Raw genomic sequence first — 22,159 nt, forward strand, 5'->3', positions numbered from 1 at the left:
GCTGGTTGTTCCTCCCCAGGTGCATCACTTTGTACTTGTCAGTGTTGAATCCCATCACAAGTGGTGGTAGAGCTGCATAGAGGCCAACCCTGCAACCACAGGCCACTGGCAGCTGGCCCAGAGGGGCATATGCCTCTACTGGCTGTGCAGTCCCCATCCAAGTCTGGCAGGTGTACAGCAGGCATAGCCAGGCAGCAGCCCCCACTGCCAGACTGCTGCAGTGGGTAGAGGGTACAGGGAACTCTCAGAAACAGAACTCTCAGCTGGCACAACAGGTAGTGTCCCCAGGTACCAACTGGCTGGGCCCCAGAAGCTCCTGAGAGCTAGTAGCCCTGAGCTACTTGCCAGGGTAGGGACAGCACAAGTGGTGACCCCGAGCTCTAGCTCCCCCTGGCTGGAGATCTGTGAGGAGCCAGGCAGAGTTATTTTGCTCCAAGTGGCAAAATTTGCTCCACACCAAAGTGCAAGTCTGAGCACGTGTGCTGAGGCAAAGAGATCCAACACATGTGCTTGTATGTGTGAAGTGCCCAATGATGCATGTGGGGGGGGATGCTTTTTATAAATAGAGGAAGGATAGAGATTAAAAATTATATATATTTGGCTGAAAAACTAAATAAACAGGTTGCCTCTGTTTCTGGTATGTATGGTATGATGAACATGAGAGTAAAGCCAGCATGTATAATGAGAATGAAGATATGGAAATAATCACATTCAATCTGGGAGCAAAACTCAGAAGTCTGATGCAAGAGGGACTAGACAATCTATCCTAGAATACTGAAAAAACTAGTTTATGGAATTGCAAGGCTCATAGCAATGATATTTAATAAATCCATGAAGTCAACAATCTACAGACCTATGCATCTGAATGTAATAATCTATAAAAATTTAGAACAAATTTTGGGAATAAAAAGCATTAATTGAAGACATGCAGGTAAGTAGGCAATAAAATGCAACACAGGTTTATCAACTATAGATTGTATCAGACAAACCTAATATCATTATCTTATCTTATAAAGATATTTAGACAAGGAAAATACAGTAGATTTAATCTATCTGAACCTAAAAAGCATTGATATGGGGTCTCATGGGAAATTATTAGTTTAGATAGAGAAGATGTTAGCATAAGAATTGTCAAGTAGGTAGAGACTGATTAAAGGGAGATGAGACAGGTCTAGGGTTGAAGAGAGAACTAATAGGCTGGAGGGAAGTTACTAGTGGAGTTTCTCAAGGAGCTTCACTTGTTTAGCCTAACAAAAGGAAGGCTAAGATGGGATCGGACTGCTCTCTATAAATAAATCAAGGGAGAAAACACAAGGGAGAAAGAAGAGCTATTTAAACTAAAGGACAATATTGGCAGAAGAACAAATGTGTATAAAATAGCAATGAATAAATTTAAGCCTGCCATTTAGAAGGTTTCTAACCATAAGAAGACTGGAATTCTCAAGCGGCCTTCCAATACGAGTTGTGGGAGAAAAATAAAATGTAACTTCTTTTAAAAATTGAACTGGATTCATTTACCCATGGAATTATATGATGTGATTACCAATGATAGCAGGGATCTAGACCTGATCATTTATGAAATATGTTCCTATGCTGTGTTCTGATGTAGATACAGGGACATAAGGATAAAGAGGTACATTATAGTTCCACAGCCCTTATACTCGTCACAGCAATATTTTTTACTTTGCAATACTATTAGTTTGTTTGGGTGTAAAGATGTCTATACACAATTTTGGTGCATTAACCGACTATTGTTGCCAATGTCTCTGCTCTAATCACTAGGAAATTGCTTAGCAAGTCCACGTAAAGAACATTCTGTAAAGAACTCATCAATCATTCCAAAGGAAAAGTGTGCACTGCTATGGCATACATTTGATATCCTATATAGCAGAGTTCCTCTTTTCCACAATGAAAATGGATGTGGGTCATAACTTGGTAGGTTGGACCCTTTTCCTTCTGGAAAGGGAGCAGGGTGGAAGGAAACCAGCACAGGTGTTCATTAGTGTCAAGTGGCCAGCTGGATAGCTCGCCCTCCCAAGAGTCCTTGCGACCTTTTCTTTTGTTTTCTTCTCCAGAGAACTATACACACATATAGATGGATGATCTAGATGTGTATTTCCATAGGACCTCAGCCTGCCAGTGAAGTGAGGGATGAGTCTTAGATGGAGATCCACAAACCCATGTTCTTTCCTGCCACATCTTTGGTGTTTACAGGAGTATGTTCAGTACCTGGATGTGCAGTCACCTGCTGTCCTATGATGGTGAGGGCTACACCCCCCCTGCACCCTCGCCCGGTCCACCAGTACTCTAAGCATCCTCGGGTTTGTAGTCAGCCACCAGGTTCCTCCCCAGGGCCTTTACCTCAACAAAAAAAAAAAAAAAAGAAAGAAAGGAATCCATGCCTCCTGTCCTGGATGATTGTTGATCGTCTTTTGGTAATAGACAAAGAAACAAAATGTCAGTGTGAATATTCTCTCCTTCCCCTGTTCATGTCCTTATGATCGCGCCTCTTTCGCCTTCTTTTGGGGTCATCACAGTACCCTCATCTCATTGAGGTCACCATTTATCATTTTTTCTTGTACCCCTTTTAGGGTCATTACGGTACCAGGCTTCAATAGCACCCCTCTATTAAAGTCCTTGCGGTACCTTTTCTCCATTGGGCTCTGCCAGCTACCAAGGAGATCACAGGCAGTTCCTGACCCTGCCACTCCACTGTACCTTCCTCTAGAGCTCCTCCGGGGAGCTCCCTCTCTTCAGGAGCCTCCTGCCAGCCCTCCATGTGGCTCTCACAGATTCCTCCAGCATTGTTCGGCCTGGCTCCTTTGCTTCTGGTCCTGCGCTCTCCCCTCCTGCCTGCTCTGGGCTCCTCTTTATACTGTGGTTCGAGTTCCCAGCTCCTCCCCTCCAGAAACGCCTGGGTATGAAGGCTTTCAGCTGGGTCCTTTGGGGCTGTGGGTCTATGGTAGCTGCCTCTGGTTTTGGCACGGGCTCTCTCACTCTCTCACAATTAGCCATGTTTCAGGCTACCACTTAAAAAACCTAAAGGACATTTTTGGTTATAAACTAAGATGCCCATATACACTAGGGAAAGATCCCTTACCCAATATATAGTCCATCCTAAATAGGAGTTTGGGACTAAGAAATAGTACCAGGAGTATGACCACTTTCTGAGAGAGATTGGAAAAAATCACTTACTGTCCAGAAAGGAAACTTAGCTCTACCCAACAATTTCCTGTCTAGTTGAGCATTTAACATAACTGTTTTAACTAGAAAACAGATACAGAATCAGTAAAAAGGCTGTTAACGTCTCTCAAAAGGCCTGAAACTTTACAGAAATGCATTGAATGAAACACAGTCATACTACTAAGGAAGACTATTGCCTGGGCATACAGAGATGCACCTGGCAACAAATGTGAAAGGCTATAAAAAGGGTTCTAAGTATGTCAAGAGTAACAGGAAAACAAAACAAAACAAAAATCATAGATAACTTACTGAACACAAAAAACAAAGCAGAGAAAAATGAAGTATTTAACATCTTTTTTACTTTAGGCTTCACAAGTAGGGGCAGCTACTAGATAATAAGTGCAGTTGGCAGCAAAGATAGGGAAGGAGACAAACAGCCTAGGGTAATGGCAGAACAGGTTGGGGTTTATTTAGAGAAGCTAGATGCTTTCAAGTCAATACGGCCAGATGGGATGTACCCTATGGTGTTGAAAGAATTGGCTGAAGTAATTTCAGAGCCACCAGCTATCCTCTTTGAGAACTCATGGAGATCGGGTGACTAAAGACCCATCTTTAAGAAAGAAAACAAGGAGGATGCAAGATAGGCAGTCAGTGAAGATGTAGTTCTTGACTGACTGACTGATTCCTCAATTTAAATCTTCATTAACTGCCTATCTTGCATGCATACCAGCCCAGCCTCTGGCTTCTTTACTATTCATTCCATCTAGGAAAAGCACACACCAACTGAAAAGACTTCTTCAGCCTGACAAAGGGGTTTTAAACCCAAAAGCTTGCTTAAATTTTTTTCCAACTATTTAAGTTGGTCAAATAAGAGATACCAGATTCACCCAAAGAACCCTGTCTGCCTTAGGGTTATATAGTCCGGAGAAAAATTGATTGAGGAGGATTTTGAAAACAGTCTTCAAACAGCTGAAGGGTGAGTACAGGGGAGATAGAGATGGGCTCTTCTCTGTGGGTGTAGAGGACAGGTCTAGGAGCAATGGCTTCAGGTTGCAGAAGAGGAAGGAGATTGGGAGATTTAGGTTGGAGAGTAGAAGGAAATTTATGGCTATGAGGGTGGTGAAACATTGGAACAAGTACCTAAAGAAGTTCTGAAATCCCCATTCTTGGACGTTCACAGGAGCAGGTTAGACAGACACTTGGCCAGGAAACATTTAGTCAGGAACAATCCTGCCCAGGGGGATGAGCTAGATGACCTCATCAAGTACCTTCCAGCCCTACTTTTCCATGATTTAATTGATTAATTAATTATTTCTTTCTAAGATGTAGCTATTTTCATTCAACTGTTGAACATTCTGTTGAAACCATTCCCAGTTGGAAAAACTAAAGTATTTGGTTACTGAATGACCCATAGAGGGTATGGACAGACAAAACAGCTATAATAATATCACTTAGAGTATTGAAAAATAGGGATTCAACTGGGTACGCTCAAAGGTGCCACTGCTTGCCTTCATGTAGGTGCCATGAAGAAACCTAGAGAACAGAGACTGCTATTTTCTTTGGGGAGACAATCTCAGAATCAATCAGTGAACAAGTTCTGCATACATCTGAGGCCAACCACTCTAGTCCACCCTGAATATCTTCCTATTTAATAACAGCGAAAAATGAGCCTCTTCTGGTTTGTCAAAATATGTGCATGCCATAGAGCAGGCTGCCAGCTAACATAAAAAATCACTTAGATTACATTAAATATAGATGTCTCTGAGGCCGGAAACTAAGCACATCAGCAGAAAGGACTGAGGGCTTTCTGCACCTATAACTAAATAGCTGAAGTGCAAAAAGTCAATTTACAACTCAAGTGACAATAAAGATTGAATTAGACAGCTGGAGGCTAAAATATGGATTATTTCCCAAAACTGACCAAATCTATGCAGCTAAAACATTTCTAATGAAATGGGCAGGCCTGTGAATTCTGAGCACTCTAAATGCTAACCTGCCTCAAAACACATCTGGTAGGGTCAAACCTACAATTTGCAAACCACCAGTCAATTCTGGAGGATTTCCAGTGTGTACTCACTTAGGTTTCACTCACCATCATCAACAGTAATTTTATCACTTCACAGTTATGAAATATAACAATGCTTCTTCACCTGGGATTTCCTGAAGGTCAGTCACTATATCTTACTGCAAAGATGCTGTTAAAATATGTAATGCTGAGGAAACTGTTCATTGGAAAAAAAGATCACCTGTAAGGATTTCAGTACATTCTTATAAGAAAATGGAAGGGGAGAGATTGATGATGATACGGCACATGAAAAAGAAAAGAAAAGCTCTTACAAAAAGAGTGACACAGGGTACCGTCTCTTTAAACAGTGAAATATATTTAATATAGAAATGTTTTCCTTAGAATTAAGATTGTCCTTAAAACCTTTAACACTCAAACAGACTGTATTCCCTCACTATAAAAGATGCTCCCTGAAATTCACATCTGCAGAATAATGGACTGTTGAAAAAGTGTTTTTTGTGTACTATAGCCATTTTGGAAATAGCTTTTGGATCAAACCAAATGAGTTCTAGAGCATAAATAAAGAATCTGAGAAATTGCAGCAGGCTCTCAGAAAGATCTTGGTGAGACAGCTAGACACATGCAGTGTGATCCCCTTGCAAGTGATGTTTTGTATTGAGTGTAGTGTCTAATAATATGAGTTTCACCGTGGAGCTTGTGCGCCCAATGCAATCTGCCTTAAGTATAAATTTCCTATTGTTGCTGTTAGAGGGGTGAGAGTAGGGGGCGAAAAACAAAACAAAACAAAAAATATCAAGAATTGTTTTTCGTAGTCATTCCAGAGCCTCACACAATGTTGCTTTTTAATTAAGATCAGAGGAGAAACCTTATTTGCATGTTTGGTGTTCTACATCTTTGTAACTTACTTAATTGAGCATAATCAAAATTTATCTCAGTCCTCTTAAAAGCAAGCCCTTTTTGCTTACATTATACTTTCAATGAAGTGGGGCTTCTTGAGCTATGTGCAGTCCATTTGCTAAACAACTACATTATTTATATGCACAGAGGATTGCAGAGGCAGACAAACTTCCTGTGTTAATTTTTGATATGGTAAATTTTGGGGTACTCAGTGAATATTGTGATAAACAGGCACTTTTCTGCCTCTGGAGAAAAGGTAGCTTGAACAAACAGTGCATTTCTCTCTTATATGCACACTCACGATGAATTGCAAAAATAGCTGCCAAATAGTTCAATGCAGCAAACAAGCCTTCATCACACTTTCAGTATATATTTTTCATCTCTCTAGTATTTCCAGTAGCAGAGGCTCTTCAGTACCTTTACAAGAACTCTTCTTTCAGGATACACTTGGGCTGTTAGCTGGCTAATCTGCCAAGCATGACCCTTTTCTATGTACGCTCCCCAGTTTTTGCCATGTTCTTACTGTTGGTGTAAGAGTTTTGCCTAACATTCATAAAACAAGTAATTTGAGAAATTAATCATATTTAATTTAACAAGCTGAAAATGGTTTTGGGATAAGGTTACAGTCTCACAGTCATAACAATCAAAGTTAAAATAGTTACAGTACTAAGAACACTACTTTGTATTTCTATTGTATCTTTCAATTAAATTCCCTTCCAAATATGAACAACTGTAATTTAGTTTCCTTCTACTACTTTGAACTATGTTCGCTGGCCCTTAGCCAGCAAAACATTTAAGCAGGGATGGAATTTTAAGAATGCACGTTGCTCCATTGATAATCCTGGTAATTAATATCCTCTATTTATCTAGAAAAAAATTCAATATAGGACTAGAAGTACAAACATCATCACTCTGGACTACCTATATTTGCCTCAGGCCAGTCCCAAAAGTACCTATACTTCATGCAAGAAATGACAGCTCTTGCCTTCCACTTTCAGAAGACAGACTATCAGTGGGTGAATTTCACTCAGCCTCTCCTACTGAAGCAGTTCAGATTTGTGTAAATAATAAAATACCTATTGTGTCCAAGAGGAACACTGGCTATATTCTGAGGTGGGTCTCCTTCTCTTCATGGAAAAAAGGAAGGTTTCTGTTTCATACTTACGCATAAGAGGAATACTTTTGAAATATATATAAAAAAAAGTCATAAAAACCTTGTATCTCATTGCCAATATCCTGAACAATCCAGTTCCCACTTCTGGAAACAGGCAACCAAAAAACATTAAAAACAAATTTACTCTCACACCAAGACCAGTTCAGTTTAGGATACAATACTTAATTGTATGAAAATTGAGGAGAGTGCAAAGGAGGAATAACTAGAAATTTCAAAAACATGACCTATATGGAAAGGTTAAAAGCATAGGGTTTGTTTATTTTAGAAGAAAATAAACCAAGATGGGATACAACTCTTCAAATACATAACAGTCTGCTGTAAACAGAAGAGTGATTTAGAACATGAACAACAGGAAAAGAATGGGTTTAATGGACATTAAAAAAGAATAATTGGAGTTAGATTGTTACAAACCCAGCCACAGGGTACACCTGGAGCCCCAGTTTCTCCTCACTGTGCCAAAAGAACAGCTCTAGGTTGCCCTGAGATAGTTCCCTATCCCAGCACCTCAGCTCCTCTGCTGTTACACTGGACTCTGGCAGCAGTGAGGGATAGCTGGTGGTTCCAAGTAGCCTCCACTTTAGATTTTTTGAAGAAATTATAAGTCCCCCTTTCTGTGGAGAGGGTCAACCTGGAATATCACCTACCTAGAAGTCACTACTTTCACCACCAATCACTAAGGAGAGAAGCAGCAAAAGTACTTATAACATAGGATGAAAGTTATGCAGATAAAGTAGACCATAGTTTTGGAGCCAGGAAATAAAACAAGTACAGATTCTTACCCATTCGTCTGGCTACCCCTAATCTTTCATGAGACTCCTTGCCAGAGTTCTAGAGTTTGGGCTTCCTGCTGACTCTACCACTCCAGCTAACAGGTCAACGAACCCCACAAAAAGCCTGCAAGTCAAAGACTAAGAGCCTTGTTACACATTAATTTCAGGTAGCTGCTGGAGTTCTTAACTCCTGGATTGCCCACACATTAACATCCGAAACTAGTTTTAAGCATACTTCAAATGGCTTAAAGTTACACCACTCCATGTCAGGTTCATCTCTGATCTGTGTTCCATTAATGTGTGGTCACCCCCCACACATGAGCTACCTGTGTTGCAGTCCTCCAGCAGCCCAGTATGCAGTGTTCCCTACCTCACCCTCCTGTTCTCTATGGACAGACTTTCCACCCCCTGAACTCTATAACCCAGGAGGCAGTTCTGGAACTAAGCCCACTCCCCCTCCCACACCATGCAAACAGGCAAACAGACTAAAGCACTTGTAACTAACCAAGTCACAGGGCACAGAAGGGTCCAGGCATGATGGAGGAGGGATGGTAGGGGGCTGGATTGGGTCCTCATGGCTGGGGCTTTCTTCTCAGGGCAGTAAGTAGTTCCCTCAAAACTACCTTTGCTCCCCACCTAGCCATCCTGGGAAGCATGGCCAGCATCCTCCCACACCCTGATCCAAAATCCCAATTCATTAAAACATAAGACCTTCTTTAATTTACTTCTTGTTTCTTTCTTTTTTTTTTACTTCTTTTTATTTTATCTTTCAGTGGCTGACTTCCTTCATTTCATCACCTTTTCCCTACCCTCATTTCTTTTCCACCTTCCATTTTATTACCCACCCATCCCGTTAACTTTCCTCCCTGTTATATGTTTCACCCCCTCAACCCATCTTACACATTCCCTTCTCCCACCTAGAGCAGGGATCACCCAGCTTTATAATGGCAACTCACAGCTGTAGCTCCTAGTCAGGCCCCTGACCGGTGTGCAGGTAGGGGACTAGCAGAGGAAGTATTTAGCCTGAAGGTGCTCCAGACTTGAGCTAGCACTAACACCAATCAACATTTGAGCAGCTGAAAATGCAACATGCTACAAGGGCCTAATATTCTGGCCTAGCTAAGTTCTAAATAGCATTATTCCAAAACTCAAGAGTCACAAGAATTCTCCAGGAAATTCCAGTGTGCCTGGGGTACCTGAAGTCCTGCTGGTCTGATAGACCACTATTCCCCAATGTCTTTGCTACTGTAGAGTTGATTGCCCCCATCATAGATGGGCCCATCATATCAGGGGGCCCCACCGTATCAGTGACCTCTTGTCTGCTATGGGGAGCAGCAATGGTCTTGGCCTAGAACAAAACACCAAGAGGTAATTAGCAGTTCCACCCATTCCCTGAATTCCCTAGAACTACTAGAATAATGCTAAAGATTCGGGTAGCAGTAAACCTGAACATTGACATAAGAAGCTTAGTCCTTCCAAACGTAAGGCTTTACATTTCTTTTGAGGCAGTATGAACTTTATATTTGGAGTGCAAACATATGAATACATATTTAGGCAGATGTGGGAAAATACAGCACTTTGTGTCTAGATTAAGGGCAACATTGATAATAATCCCATAGAACTGCAGAAGAAAGCATGACATATTCAAAAAGGAAGTATGGGTAAATGATTATATACCATAATTGCATTAGCTTTAATTCAAGATACTTGTTCAGGCCAAACCATTTTGGTGGTACTGCTACTTCAGCAAGTCACATTATTTTCTCTTTTTCTCCTAAAGTGCTTGCAACTTGCTCAAATAGAAAGGCTAAAAGACTAATTGGCTTGAACCCCTGAGATATGGATTTCTGTTTTGCATTCAGTAATCTAAAATCAGTATGCCTAGGAAAGTGGCAATCTCCAAGATGAATCACTGAGCTCTGAATATGGCTCAGAGATACTGAAATAATATTTAGATTACAATTTGCTGGTCATCCTGGAACAGATGGAGTGACAAGGGATTTTTACAGTATTCACAGTAGATAAGGTAGTCCTTGTCAGAAATCCAAAGGTTCACAAGAGGAGACTGCCAGGGCTGCCCAGAGAGTGCACTTTGTACATCACTTTTCATTCAGGGTAGCTGAAGATCCAGCTAAGCATGTGTTACCTGTGTTCCTGTAACCAATCAAAAAAAATTGGAGAAAGCTTCTTTTTTTCTAATTCTATGCATCACTCACCTCTGTTGATCTAATGGAACGGTGTTCTTACAGATATACTGAGTCAGCTGCTTTAGTGTACTGAACTGCAACTGGTGCACTTTCCAGCAAGAGGTTTTGTAATAGTATGAACAATTTATTGAACACCTCAAACATAAATAATGCAGCACTGAGGGCAACTTTCTAAAGGGCTGTTAATTAAGGAGCATGGGTAAGTTATATATTCCCACCAAAATTTTTGATGTAGAGTCACCTGGCTGTAATCACAATGCTCAGAAGTTCCAAATGTTTTGCTGTATTTTAGGAATGTAGATTCTCTAAATCAAGTGAAAGTTTGTACCACAGAATAGCACCACAATCTTCTCATATATTTGAATTGTAAGAAAAGGAACCATTTCACTTCCTATGGGATTTCTGCAAATACTGTTGGTTTGCTATGCACCCTGAGCTGCATTTCACAATTGCAGATTCAAACAAGCTAAAATTTAAAGTGGTGCACAAATGAATTTGCTGGGTCATGTTTTCTGTCCCTTCCAAATTAACCAGCACCAGGAAGTTACCCCGCTCCACTCATGAGCATCTCAAGGGAAGTCTTCCCTAGACCACCGTCATTCATGCCAGACATATTTACTTGCTGTGCAACCAAGACTCCAGTAACTTTGTAAAAGCCCCAAATCTAACCTGCAGCACAGCTGTGCAATGCTGTCTTGTCTGACAAGTTCAAGTCCCCATCACTTTGCTGACAACCCACTTTTTAACAAAGAAGTGATTGCAGTTTGTGTTAATAGTGGACAAAACAAACCTTAAAACAAGAAATTAATTAAACAAATAACTCTATTTTGCTCTCCAACATTTTATTATTCTATACTGTGTAACAAGGCAATAAACACAACAGTAAAAAAGCCATTAATACACAAGTATAGCTTTTTAGTGCCATAAAAATGTACTTTCAAGAGGGTAGCACATTATGGTTTAAGTGAGGCTCTTCATTAGATAGTGTGAGAAAATGAGGCATGAAAGGAAGATAGAAAAGCCTTCTTAATAGTTCCTGTGCAGATAATGCAGGCCAAAGACAATCAATGGCCATGCCTCATTTATTTTATGTCTTTGAGCACTTAGAGGCAAAATGTTAGTGTTTGCTGTACTATTGGGCATCTTAGTTCTGCATCAGTAATGAAAAAATGGATTTGCATATTATGATGTAATTTATATAAACTCCTATTCAAATGACAGGTAGTTATTGTTAACTAATATGGAAAGCAACACCTACTTGATTACTGTGGGTTTATTAAAAAAAAAATCACTTAATTGAGCTTTAGAAATTTTACTAATTTACTAAGTCACCAGGGCAACCTAAACAATCAATACAAAAGTTCGTAAACATATTATAAAAATACATTTATTGTACACAAAGAAATGAAAAGTCTCATATCATGTCCTTATTAATTAGTAGGCATATTTTTTGCAATCTGTACAACTCTTTCCCACTGGAAATCAGTATTACAAGGGCAAGCACGGTCTGAAATCATTTCTGTTACTGATGTCTTTCACAATTAGAATTTACTATTAATGCTTTTGTCTCTGTTCCTTAAATATAATTTCTAGTGACAGTCATACTACTATACAGTCAGATATGCTTTTATTTTTAGGTATTATTAATGTAGAAAATAATGGACTTCCATCTAAGCTAAAACCAAAATAGAAAAGAAACTAATAAGCAACATAAATATTGAGGGGAAAGTGCACTTAGAATAAATGTGCAATGTAGGATTAATTAAAAAAAATAAATATCAGCATTTTAATCAGAGTCAAAGCATTTCATATGCTTTATGAATTTGAAATCCAAGTTAGAACTGATTACTTCTACCATATATAAAATGATTAATATTAAAAATAGGACTATTACATCCCTCTGCAAGTCCAACCTCCTTCTACCCCTACTGAGTAAGCAGGACTATAAGTATGACCTGACAGACTATTGTCTGAATATTTCTTACTCATATACATAATCTTTCTGGCCTCAACACTGTAACTTGGTAAAGAGCACCAGCATTACTGTCATTTCTCAAGGAAGATGGCCACTATGAGTTAATTACCATAATGAACAAACAGCAGTAAGATTTGTGTTTTATCTTTCAATTACAGGGTTCAGCAACCTGCAGAATAATAAACATGGTAGTATTTATTTGTTATGCTTACAGGTAAGAACTCTTTCAACTCATAGATATACTGTCATGTACTTTTGCCTAAATTACACCAGGCAAACAAACCTTACAATCCATAAACAAGCCAATGCTACATAGCAAGATACCGTATTTTATTGCATACAACATGCCCTGGAATTAATAAGCACCTTGTTTTTAACAGGGAGAATGAAGATAGAGATTTTTCCAGAAATACGGTTACACAGAGCCTAATCTTTACCTGATGCACACTCCCTTTTCTCCTTAACTAAAGCTGAAAACCCAACCGCTGCTGAAGGCTGGTCTCCATTCATGGATCTATGATTTCAAAAAAAGCTAAAGAGTCTTTAGGGCTCTGTAAAAGAAGGAAAGACACCAGGAGGAAAAAGCATCAAGAGCAAAGGTATCCTGGAGGTTATCTTGATTAGTGGACCATCAAGACTATAAGATATGAGCAAGAACTGTTAACACGTATGGAGTGAAGAACAGTAAGCCATCAAGTCAATTGACTCCCTCAGTTGTCTGTATAGTAATGTCACAGCTGCTGTACTGTGAAGCAGGAATCAAACTGGAGTGTGTCTATCTCAAGCAGAAAACCCTGCTTAATATATAAACCCAAACCAAGTTTCCCTGCTTAATGCATAAACCCAAATTTTGGGGGGCTACTTCTGGGGGGAAAAGTGCATGGTGTATGTGAGAACATATGGTAAATCTTACTAATACATTGTGTTGCCCGCCATCTTGCTTAACATACTACAGACAGAACTTGTGCTAAAGATCTGCCTGTAACAGACTGTCATAATCTGTGGATCAGATATGGGGGTAGTCACTTAATATACACCATCGAGTCACAATAGCACTGTCATTGCATATGTACAAGTTGGGTGAAGCTCCTAGCCTTTTATATATTTCATATACAACAACTCACTTACAAGCTGTGTAGAAAGTCATCCAGGACTTTCATATTCCAGATCAGAATTTCTTTCACTCTTTTATGTCAGTGTAAACACACTAACTTCAGTTGTGTCACTACTGTTTTAGATTGGTGTAAGAAAAAAATATGTATTTTTTATGACTGAGGGAAAAAAACCAAGTAATGGAACCCACTTATACTGATTTTGGTTGCAGTCAGACTCTTCTGGCAAAAGTAGAAAGAAACCACTGGGAAATGTGGTTGGTAAAACTAGTGCCACCAACATTTTTTCAATTACATTTTGGGATTCAACATGTTTTCTTTCAGGGATAATTTAATAACAACCCTTGTCCTTTTTTCTGAACAGAAACCTTTAACTTGCCAGTAATAAAGATTGTTAGTATAAAGTAATTCACCTTTAGCACTATAGGGAAAAGTCATTTAAAAACCCCCTGCATAGCAGCCAAAAGCCCATGCTTTTAGAATGTTAGAACCGATGAACACATCAAAACAGCTGTTATGGAGCATATTCATTACTATTTGCAATAAAACTGCCTGAGAACTTGAATCATTGTTCTAGAAAAAAAAATAAATCTTATAACTTAAAAATAAATCATGTGGACTGAAGCTAAACTTGGAATCTGCATCCATGGAGCCAACTGTTACTAGATTTTAATGCTAAGACAGAAAAAATGAATGGATATCGCTTTCTTTTTAACTACTGGATTATTTTTCAAATCTTTGCTATCACCAGGAGATCTCTGTGCTCTGTCCTTACCTAAATTTTATCAGTGAAAACAATGGTACAAGATAATATGCTCCCATCATAGCATGCAAGTGATGTAAAGAAGCATGAGATAGCAGTAACCAGTGCCTGCATGTTGTTGGTACATTGAAGAAATATGATTAATTCCCCTGAATAACACACTGTCAAGCAGTAATACTCAGTAGCACAGTCACTCAGCAGGTATCACTGCCATCAGACATGCATAGGCATGGTAAAAAAGTAATAAGTATCTGCTTTGAAATCAAACAAGCTCTGTTTTTTAACAATTTACAAAGACTGCATAGCTACTGACACTATTCTACTTTAATCATAAAACCTTATTAAAACGATAGCAGGAAGAGGAGAGCTGGCTGAGATAAAATGAGACAACAGCAGCAAGATAAATAATTCGGTAATATACAACTTTCTCTAGACATATAGTAGTCCACAAGACTGTCATCCAAATTGAGAGGAGGATATAGCCATTTCTCCAATCCTCTTGTATTTCAAAATGCAGCAGGAAATAGAAACATCAATAAATCACAGGGAGATGATTTTGAAGCAAGAAATATGGACTTTGAGATGAATGGCCTAAACCAATGGCAAAAACACAAAACAAACACATTATTCTTATACCAAACCACATTGGCCTGGATTATGAAGCAATGTATTTGCAACAGCAAATCTGTCTATCCACAAATTTCACAGGAATTGGAAGAAGGGAAGCACCTGGTATCCATCACTCCAGGAGTTTGATGAAAATCTATACCTCACACTTGTAGAACATATGCCAGCTGATTTTAGGTTACGACCCTCTTTCTGCCATTCACCAAAACGTTTATGCTAGCTCTATCCAGTTAGGTAATCCAGTTTCTCAGGAACCAGTTACATCTTGAAGTGGTGAAGTGCAAAAAAAAGAGTTTTACAGGCCTACACAGGAATGACAAACTTGCCCACTTTTGTCCCCTTCAAATCCTTAAGGATGACTCATTGCTAAGAGCAGAAAGACAGACAGCATGATTCTCAGAGCATATTTAAAAGGACTTCTGAAGGCATAAAGGAGCATAGAATTGAAACATTACCATCAAATAAAGTTAAGGCATACTACAATTTCATGCAAGTCCCTGACCTACTTGTATAGATTTTCTCTCAATTTAGGCAACTGATTCACCCACACCCACATACACATGAGTACAATGAAGCCTAATGGAAATAATTAAACATGTATTTGATCTTATATGTACATATTAATGTTCAAAGTGTCAGCCTACAGAGGTGTGATGTACTGGGATGAGACACATCCATGAGTGACAGCACTGTCACCAGCTTATATAATGCTGTAGCTTAATCTTTTGCCACAAGCCATTATCTGCAGGGGAAGCAATGACCTGATGCCATCAAAGAGAACACAGAGAAATTCCCTTAAAGGCATGCCCTTAAAGTTAACAGATCAGGACTCTGACTTCATCATCTGCCTGTCTTTCTCTGTCTTTGGCTTCTTAGTTTTACGCCTATTTAAACAGCCATAAACAGATTTTGCAGTCTCTCATAACACCATATGCCTGGCAGACTTTGAAGTCTGAGAGAATACATAGCTTTTTCATGAACTACATGGATGCTACCAGTATATAGGAATTTTGATAGGGTTTTCCAGAACACTAAGCATTGGCCTAAAACTCTGCTTCTACCAAAGAAAATAGCAGCATTCTATCACTTTTAAGGAAAGCACAATAAGGCAGCTGAGCATTTTGGAGAAATCACTACCTGGATGTTTAGTCTGAATCAAGTTATGCTTGCTCAGTCAAAATAACTGGGCTTTATGGCAGCCAACATACATTTAGGGGAGACAAACACATTATCTCCTTTAAGGCGATTTCTGCCAGATTCATTCCATATGGTACTGGAAAATCCTGAACTTAGCATTCTAATTTGTGAGCTAAATCTACATAGATTGATTCATAGATTGTAAAGCTGGAAGGGACCTTGGAAGATCATGGAGTCCAGCCCCCTGCACCAAGCAGAGAAGATAACTGGGGGTCAGGTGACCTCAGCAAGGCAACTGTCTAATCTCCTCCTAAAGATTTCCAGGATGGATGATTGCACAACATTTGGAGGGAGCTTATTGCACCGTCTGGACACCCTGTGAGGAAGATTTTCCTAATGTTGATCCATCTTCCAAGAGTTTGTCTATTACTCCTAGTTTTCCCCTCAGGTGCCCTGTGAACAGTTGTTCACCGAGCCCCTTCTGTACTCCCCTAGTGTAGCAGTAAGCTGCTACCAGGTCCCCTCTCGGCCTTCTTTTCTTCAGGCTGAAGAGTCCCAGATCCCTCAGCCTTTCCACGTATGGCTTGCCGTGTAAGACTGTGATCATACGTGTGGCTCTTCTTTGGACTCTCTCAAGCTTGTCCATGTCCTCGTTACAGTGTGGTGCCCAGAACTGGACACAGTACTTCAGCTATTACATGACCAATAGAAAATTCCTGGGAAGAGAAATTACTTCCATTGGCGAACGAGATGGTCTAGGCTTACTTAAGAGAGGATATTTTTTTACTGAAGTACTTTTATTCAAGAATCAACTTTTGTTTATGAGCATGACACCTTTTATTACTCCCTGATCTTTTATATTTAGGAAATAAGAAATTGTGGCGAAACAATGCTGTCACATATTCACTCGATGACTATAATCTGCTTCGTGTTTGTCACAAGCCACCTTAGCTAATTGTCTGCTTCTGAAAATGGACAGTTGTCTGTGTTGATTCTGGGACAATTTTCTGTGTCTGACAGCCATAAGATCACACTTACAAGCTTCAAGGACCAGACTGCTACAGTCATTCACAAATTAATCTATTATTCCCACTCTGCGGACTTTGACAATAGTACTGGATAGCTGCTTATTTGCTCCGTGGTCTCTTTTATGTAAGGGACCACAAGTTTGCCCCCTTTCTGTTTGTCATTTTGCGCTGCTTTACATAACTGTCATTGCCCTGGTCAAGCTGCCCTTTCTGGACACCTCGGCTCCCAACACCCTGGATACATGTGTTCAAAGAGTGTGAGGAGTTTCCAGGATTGTCTATTTGGCCTGTTTATGACACTTCCCAATGTCAAGTCAGGACAGGAACAGCCAGATCTGGGGCCACTTGGGGAATCAAGGTGCCAGCCAGGAGTGAGCACAATCTGAGGTTAACTGGGTAAGGAAGCCAGTAGATCAATATGAATGAAGTTTAGGAATGAGCCAAATCAAGAAGCCAGGAGATGAAACAGAGAGCAAAGTCCAGGAACAAGCTGGGTTAATAAGTTAGGAGGTCAAGAGGAGAGCAAGGTTGAGGAGCAAGCTAGTCAAGCAGTTGGGAAGCAAAGCTAAGGAGCAAGCTGGAAGGAACAGCAAAGCAGTCTTCAATCAGGTTGAGCCCTGATGCCCAGAAACTTTCTGTTGTGGTTCAGGGGCCCACTTTGAAGTGCAGGGACACTGATACATGAGATGCTTCAGGCACTTTAATTACAGTGCCACTCTAATTAAAATTCCCTCCCAACCCTGGAGCACATGTAAAACACCCAGGATGGCAAGCTGAGTAGCCACGGCTCCAGGCTTAACTCTGGGGCTGACACCTAGGCATGAATTGCATGTTCACCTTCACAGAAGCAGGACCTCATATAGTTCAACTGTCAAAGACTAGTAGGTAGCACCTGTTCTAGTGCTCTACCTTTGCAGTCTTGTTACAAGTTACATCTCCAGGGTGCTCCAGCTGAAACACATCATATACCAGCTTCGTAAAGATGTCTAGCACAGTTACTCTTCTTCTGAGAGAGCAAAAGAAATCCAGATGCAGAAAAGGAAACTGTGGTGTACCAGTTCCTGTTTCCATTTCCTTAATATTTCTTCAATGATAAGCATCCTTTGGGTTTGGGTCAGAGTCCACCACAGTTTCCACAATCCCTCTCTTGTATGTGATTTATTTCTTCTCAAATTCTTGGAGTGGGTCAGTCAGCTTTTCCTTCCATACTGCAAACAGATTCTTTCTGGTCTCTCTCTCTCCCCAAAATGACAATGGTTTTCAATGTTTAGAATCCTTTGTCAAATGCTCTTCTGAACAGCTTTATCAGGTGAAGTCCCACAACAAAAGATCCTCTATTTAGCTACTTGAGCAGAACCATATATGAATTCTTCAGATTATCACAATGATATAAAAGAAGTAGTTTAATATACCTTCATTAGACAAATGGAACAGTTCTATAACAGTGAAACAGGATGATGCTGTTTCTTCCAAAAGATCTAGACCAAACTGAGGCCTGGTTAAGAGCAAGTTGTGTGGCGATGAGTCCAGATAAAATATGTTTGTTATATTAGTACTGGAATATTGAAGGGAAAAAATGACAGATATTATGTTCAATGTTTTATTTAAAAGATTCTACTTAGCACCTAGGAGGTGACCACCTTTTCTCTCAGTGATTTCACTTTGGACTGGATGCTCTCTATTCAATATACCCTACAGTTGTGGACTTTACAGAGAAAAATGAATGTGCTTGGGCAGGCATATATGAAGGTTGATGACATGGAATTTGAATGGTACAGATATGTTGATTTGTAGTGTTTCCTTGCTGACTGGTAGTTGGAAAGAGCATGGCAGATTATATATTTTCATTTGCTTCATAATGGCTTGCTTCTTTAAATCCAAGTACATTTTTTTAATGCATGCTATGTCTAAAGACTGTAGCAAATGAAGCTTTCAAGGAAACTGTTGCCACTTGATTATTCCCTGGAGCTTTTTTAATGAACATAGCAGAGCTTCTTAGCCTGAACTGACTTCCACATTGATTTGGGGTGTAATTCTAGATCTTGTTTTTGATGAAAAAGAGCTTGTTATGCTTTGGATTCTGTCTACCACAGAGGTTGCTTCAATTTCTGGAGTTACTGCCTAGATCCAACTGCCTCTGAAATTAATGACAACATTTGGTTGTACCATATTAGAGGCTCAAGAAAAGCATATACTGCAAGTCAAAAAGGTTGGCAAGCAGTCCAATATACACTCTCTATGATTTAATATCAGAGTTAAGAAGCCTATTAAAGGCAAAAAGGCAGCATTCAAAATGGAAGGTATGCCTAAATGAGAAAAACAGGAAAGTTCACAAATTCTGGCCAGTCAAATATGTAAGTGTAATAAAACAGGTCAAAACAGAAATTAACAAGCAAAAGGCACTAAAATTAAGAATAAAGACTATCATAGAATCATAGAAAATCAGGATTGGTAGGAACCACAGGTGGCTGTCTAGTCCAAATCCCTGCTCAAAGCAGAATCATCCTAAACTTTATATGTGTTCACAACCTCTCTGGGTAGCCTGTTCCAGGGTGCTTCACTACCCTCTTAGTGCAGAAGTTTTTCTAAATATCTAACCTAACTTTCCCTTGCTGCAACTTGAGACTATTATCTGCCACCAATGAGAAGAGTCTAGCTCCATGTAATTACACTACAGGTAGCTGAAAGCTGTTAATACCCACTCCCATACCCCCAGTCTTCTCTTCTCCAGACTAAATAAGCCCAGTTCCCTTAGTTTCTCATCAGAAGTCATGTTCTTCAACTTTCTAACCATTTTTGTTGCCCTCTACTGGACCCTCTCCAATTTGTCCACATCCTTTCTATACTGGAGGGCCCAAAACCAGAGACAGTACTCCAGATGTGGCCTCACCAGTGCCAAATAAAGGGAAAGAATCACTTGAATTGATCTGCTGGCAATATTCCTACTCATGCAGCCCCATATGCTCTTAGCCTTCTTTGCAGCAAGGGCACACTGTTGGCTCATAGTTAGCTTGTCGTCCACTGTAACCCCGTGTTCCTTTTCTGCAAGCTGCTGCTTAGCCAGTCAGCCCCAGTTTGTATTGGTGCATGGGATTGTTCCATCCTAGGTACAGGAATTGGCACTTGTCCTTATTGATCCTTATGATATTTCTTTCAGTCCAATCTGCCAATTTGTCTAGGTCTCTCCAAATCCTAGCTCTACCCTCCAGTATATTTACTACTTCCCCCAGATTGGTGTAATCTGCAAACTTGCTGAGGGTGCACTCCACCCCATCTTTCAGGTCACTGATGAAGATAATGAATAAAACCAGCCCTACGACTGACCCTGGGGCACTCTGCTTGATACTGGCTGCCAACTAAGAACTGAGTCATTAATTACTACCCTTTGAGCCTGACAATCCAACAGAGGCATAACTAACAATTTTGGCACCCCGGACAGAGCACTGGACAGTGTGTCTCTGAGGCAGGGAAATGCCAAGTACACCCTCCACCCCAACTTCTGCTTCCACCATATGGGTACCTCTTCAAAATTAGAGCCCCACCATAGTTACACTACTGCACAAAAAACACCCTGACTCTTCCCCAGCTTACATGTATCTATGTGACTTCTACTTTTATTCTTTATTAGATAACCTACCAATTTGCCAGGGACAGAAGTGAAAGTTTTTAGCATGTAGTACCCAAGGTCACCTTCGGAGCCGCTCTTGAATTTTTGAATTTGGTTAATAGGTTGGCAAACCACCAGTCCTCTGGCACAGAGGTTATTTGTAATGATAGGATGCACATAATTGTGAATTAGCAAGGAACTGTTCAGTAAGTTAAATCACAAAATGGAAGGTTCTAAGAAGTGGAAACATGGACAAATAAATAGGGAGAAGTATAAGAACATTGCTCAGGGGATGAAGTCAAGAAGTCCAAAGTGCAATTGTAGTTGCAGGTAGCAAGTGATGTGAAGGGTAGCAAAAAGGGTTTCTACAAGTATGTCAGCAGTAAGAGGAGAATCAGGGAAAGTGTGGGTCCCTTACCAAATTGGGGAGGCAACTTTATGTCAGGGGATGCAGAAAAGGTTGAAGTACTCAATGCCTTCTTTGCTTCAGTCTTCGCAGGCAAGATCAGGTCCCAGACTACTGCACTGTGCAGCAGTTTGGGGAGGAGGGGAGCAGCCAACAGTGGTGAAAGTACAGGTTAGGGACTATTTAGAAAAGCTGGGCATATACAAGACCATGGGGCCGGATAGAACACACCCAAGGATGCTGAAGGAGTCAGCCATAAACTTTGAAAAATCATGGCGATGGTGATCAGAAGAGGTCCCAGACAATTGGAAAGTGTAAACATAGTGCCCATATTTAAGAAAGGGAAGAAGGAGGATCCCAGGAACTGCAGATTAATCAGCCTCACCTAAGTCTGTGGAAAAATCATGGAGCTGATCCTCAAGGAACCCATTTCTAAGCACTTGGAGAAGAAGATGATTAGGAACAGTCAGCATGGATTCACCAAGGGCAAGTAATGCCTGAGCAACCTGATTGCCTTTTATAATGAAATGACTGGCTCTGTAGATGAAGGGAGACCACTGTATGTGGTATACCTTAATTTTAGCAAGGCTTTTGAGACAGTCTTCCATAACATTCTCACAAGCAAGCTAAGGAAGTATGGGTTGGATGATGTGGATAGAAAACTGGCTGGAACACTGGGCTCAAGAATAGTAATCAATGCCAATGCCAGTCCTGGGGCTGGTTTTGTTCAGTGTATCAGCAACCTGGAAGATAGCATAGAGTGCATCCTCCACAGGTTTGTAGATGACACCAAGCTGCGGTGAGTAGTAGATATGCTGGAGGGTAGGTCTAAGAGTGTAGACCTACTCTCTTAGACCTCCTAAGGCAGGAGTACAGAAGATACTCGCCTACACAGGGTTGGATTGACAGTCTGTGACAGGTTGGTCAAAACCACTGGGGACCCCACTGGAACATCAGATCACATTATGTCACTCCAACTACTGTCAAGTGATGGTTCTGTTAACATCATTAGCACCTGTGCACCAACTTTAGTGGAAAGTTTAGATAATAAAGATAACTTCTACAATGCTCTGCACAAAGTCATTGAGCACTGTCAAATGAGAGGCTTTTCCTCCTAGGGGACTTCAATGCTCAAGTAGGTGCTGATCATGACACCTGGGCAATTTGCATGGTGATGGCCAGAAAATGGTATTTTGATGTTTGCTTTTGTGAACTGGCTTATAAATAAAATAGATGGTTTTATAAAT

General features: G+C 40.3%; 1 protein-coding gene across 1 annotated transcript in view; it reads right to left on the reverse strand.

The window, feature by feature from the left end:
- Window positions 1-22,159, reverse strand: part of LINGO2 (leucine rich repeat and Ig domain containing 2) — a 683,474-nt gene that overhangs the window by 426,370 nt on the left and 234,945 nt on the right. The window lies entirely within an intron of this gene.

Source organism: Crocodylus porosus, unplaced genomic scaffold, assembly GCF_001723895.1.
Source record: "Crocodylus porosus isolate Cpor-Errol unplaced genomic scaffold, CroPor_comp1, whole genome shotgun sequence".
Taxonomy (NCBI): Eukaryota; Metazoa; Chordata; order Crocodylia; family Crocodylidae; genus Crocodylus; species Crocodylus porosus.